Source organism: Octopus sinensis, linkage group LG1 (genome assembly GCF_006345805.1).
Source record: "Octopus sinensis linkage group LG1, ASM634580v1, whole genome shotgun sequence".
NCBI lineage: Eukaryota > Metazoa > Mollusca > Cephalopoda > Octopoda > Octopodidae > Octopus > Octopus sinensis.
The window spans coordinates 16,157,165-16,161,859 of NC_042997.1; positions in this window are offsets into that span (position 1 = coordinate 16,157,165).

Sequence of the window (4,695 nt, forward strand, 5' to 3'; positions counted from 1 at the left end):
GGAAAACGCACACACATTATAGAGTTTTGATATAATTTTTAATATATCTTGTATTGTGTTTGTCGACCGGTTTCTCTTTCGCTAACCCTGACATTAAAATTTATTTAAATACGTATTTTCTTAAGAAAAAAAAATTGTCCATGTTGTCCGTGGAGTTTATGAATGAATGATTTAACAAGTAGAAAAATGTAAGGGGAGGTAATTGGATGTCATTATTGTAGACAGGGGAGGTAATTGCTCATCTTTCGGTGGTCGTGGGAGTATATATATATATATATATATATATATATATACACACACAAAAATTCAACAACTAGAGTAATGGGGAGAAGTATGTACAGTAATTGGTATGTAATCGGGATTTAAAATATGTATAGAGATCAAAGTTGGTTATGCGTGCATTTTCAGACATTTTCTGTACTTTTCGATGAATAAATTTTCTTTATTTAAACGTTCTTGTAAAGAAATTGTATCTTTGTACTGGTAGAAGGGGGAAATTGTGAAATTCGGTTTGCTGTTACCTGCACATCTCTATGTGTTCACTTAAAGGAATTTGTATTGCAGGAACTGGATCTGCTCTTTATGTAGAGTGGTTCTCCGCCTCAATGTCAGACTCGTCTGTCCTATATAGTGATGTCCACAAGCAGAACAGGTTATTACATAAATTAGGTTCTCAAAGACACAAGTGAAGCTGGTCTTAATTGTGAATCTCTCTGTTTGAAAATGAAATCCGAGGCTTCAAGTAGGTTGGGGCATGTTCCACAGTTTGAGAGTCCACATTTATTAACCGTTGGTTTCGTAGTTGTTCTGTAAAGCTTCACATTTGTTAGAAGTCACTTTAGCGACTAGTGTTGCTTTTTGCATTTCATGAATTTATGTGCTTTCAGGATATTGTTCATTTTTGGGTCTCTAGTTAGTAATGGAAGATTTTGCACAATAGTGTTGTATGCCACATTCTTTATAGGATTGTGAGTTGATATATACAGTAGTGTTTTGAGATGAGGTGTGGTGTTATGCTTTGTTGTCCTTAGCGTTTTTATATCTAATTTCTTAGCACGCTTAATTCCATCCTATATACGTGAAGGTGGATATTGTCTTTCAGTTAGTGTTGTTTTGAGGTCTTGAAGACGAAGTTCCTGAGTAGTTCTATCAGACAATAGTGTGTAAATCCTTTTTGACAAATTAAAGGGGATATTTATTTTGATGTCTTTCGGGTGGCATGAGCTAAAAAGGAAATATTATTTCGAGTTGTTTCATGATAGATTATGGTTAGCAACAGCGAAGCCGGTCGAAAACACAATACAAGATATATTAAAATTTATATTAAAACGATATAAAGTGTGTGCATTTTCCTTCTTTAATTTCTTATATATATATATATATATATATAATATATATATATAATATATATATATATATATATATATATGCAGGCGAGATGGCTGAGTTTCTTTCGAACGGGCCCCACGGAAGCGAGATGGCCGAGTTCCTTTCGAGCGTTGGGCCTGATGGAGGCAATGGCCAAGACCTTCGGCATTATGTCGTGCTTGAGATAAGACCCATCAAGACCAGCAAAATCGCAGTCGTGGCAGATATCGTTGTCACGCAATGGCACCCGTGCCGGTGGCACGTAAAAGCACTCATTACGCTCTCTGAGTGGTTGGCAATAGGAAGAGCATCCAGCCGTAGAAAACCATGCCAAATCAGATTGGATCCTGGCTCAGTCTTCCAGCGTGCCAGCCCAGTCAAACCGTCCAACCCATGGACAACGGATCCTAAATGATGATAATGATGATGATGATGATAATATACATATATATATATATAGTGTATTATATTATATATATAATATATATATCTATATATATATCTTATATATATATGTGTGTGTGTGTGGGTGTGTGTGTGTGTGTGTGTGTTTGTTTATAAAGTATATCATACGCAAATTATTTGAAACAGACGAAGAAAGATCCCTGATATCATATATAAAATGCACAGGATTTAATAAAATCTGTTACTTCATAAATTCTTCAGTATGTTTTTATCGCAAACTTAGATAACATTTATCATTTACGAAGCATTTAGAAGTAATTATCTTGTAATATCTGTTATAACACCAACAATTATTATTATTATCAGTGTTGTTGTTACTGTTGTTGTTCTTGTAATTGATATTTTTATACTTTTATTTTTGTTGTTGTTATTGTTATAACTATTATTACTACCACCAAAAAAGGCGGCGAGCTGGCAGAAACGTTACCACGCCGGGCGAAATGCGTAGCCGTATTTCGTCTGCCGTTACGTTCTGAGTTCAAATTCCGCCGAAGTCGACTTTGCCTTTCATCCTTACAGGGTCGATTAAATAAGTACCAGTTACACACTGGGGTCCATATCATCGACTTCATCCGTTTGTCTGTCCTTGTTTGTCCTCTGTGTTTAGCCCCTTGTGGGTAGTAAAGAAATAGGTATTTCGTCTGTCGCTACGTTCTGAGTTCAAATTCCGCCGAGGTCAGCTTTGCCATTCATCATTTCGGGGTCGATAAATTAAGTATCAGGGGTTGATGTAATCAACTTATCTCTCCTCTATTATTTCAGGCCTTGTTCCTACAGTAGAAAGGATTATTATTATTATTATTATTATTATTGAGTGAGAGAGCAGTGCATGCCATCAATGTGACACTGGGGTAATATATACGAAGCCCAGTATAACCATCATGACTACATGTCTGATAAGGGTACACCAGGAACATGCATAACAACCATATATGCACGACATGGTCATCTCATATCAAGATAAATAGTGCATGATCTTCCAGGTGGGGCCCAGTTAGAATTTTCTCTGGTCGAGTAACCCATCCCGCTCAAAAGGTCCCTGAATAAGGATTGTTTAAGGATGTTGAACGAACCACCCATATTATCCAAACCTCTAAGAATTCCTTTCAACACACAGCTCGTGTTCAGAGATGCACATAACGTCATCCACTAAGGGACATGCTCAACTGGTTAAGGTCAGACAACTGACAAGCAAATCTGTGGAATTGAACAGAATATTTGTTTTAGCCCATCTTTTATATTAAGACAAAACAATGTACATGATAACACTTCCAATCAGTTAAGATCAGAAGCCATAAGAGACACTGTCTGGTACTGCATCAGGGCATTTATTATAATAATAATAATAATAATAATTATTATTATAATATTATTATTATTATTATTATTATTATTATTATTATTATTATTATTATTATTATTATTATATTATTTAGATAAACAATTATCAACAAGAAAATATTGGAGTTTAGAACATATTAAACAAAACCGATAGCGATAAAGACGAAGAGAGAAGGAAGTATGTGACGATGAATAGCAATAGAGAGAGAGAGAGAGAGAGAGAGAGAGAGAGAGAGAGAGAGAGAGGGTACGACAAAGAAATAGGAAGTAAATATCTTCGAATTAGAAACATGAACCTCTTGCTAAGACGAGCGTAGTTACTGGTGATCTAGGTGAATGGAAGTTAAATACCAAGAGATTCCGTTTCCTTTCAGCACCCCTTACCTGCCCATCCATTGCTGTCAAGAATTCATGTTGCGTTTCTTCTTCCGTTACTGGGTCCATATCCAACACTCTTTCCAATGCACCTGCCAACAAAATTGTTGAACAGACAAGAATATATGAATGTGAGTAAGCAAACACTTCTCATCATTACACACACATTCACGCACACACGGACACACATACGCGCGCACGTGCATGTATATATATATATATATATATATATAATCAAAATAAGCAACAGGATATCAAGTAGTGATGCAGTACGGCCGTTTCAAGCCGTAATCATTACATCAATTTAAATGCAGTGCCATCATCAGCAGCACACACACACACACACACACACACACACACACACCACACACACACACACACATACACACATACACACACACACACACACATATATATATATATATATATATATACACACACACATATATATATAATACACATTAAGTACAGGATATCACTTTCGTTCGTTCAATCGAACTGGGGAGAGAGAGAGAGAGGGGGAGAGGGGGAGGAAGAAAGAGGGAACGAGTTAGTAAGAGAGTGAGTGGATGAGCGTGACTGAATGAGAGTGAAAGAAAGTGAGAGGAAGTGAGTGAATAAGGGAGAAAGAGATGATGTGTGAGCTGCTTCTAGCATGCTTCTCCTTGGACAACTCATTTTTTTTTTCTAGTTTCAGCTCAGAGCTGCGGCCATACTGATGCACCGCCGTTTAAATATATTTGATCAATCTACTACTCTTTCTCTCGATATTCATACATTTAACTTCTGGGATCTCTACTAAATACTAACACTTCGAGACAGTATCCTTCAAGAAGACGCTACCTAAAGATATTTTCCTAGCAATCAAATTTTCTGTGCATTTCCTACTATATACCTCACCATTCTTAAAGCCTAAAGCTACACATTCAAAGCTATATGGAACAAACTTCGTTGTGTAGTGTATAGTTTAGCTATATGGAACAAACTTCGTTGTGTAGTGTTTAGTTTCTGACAGCCGAGTCTTAGCCTTCAGCTGATTTGTCAAATAATGTTGGTTATAGAAAAATAAAACTAAATACGGCACCGTCTTGTTACAATTTACGACAATAGGTTATAGTTCTTCTTTAATTTCTTCCTTAAACTACA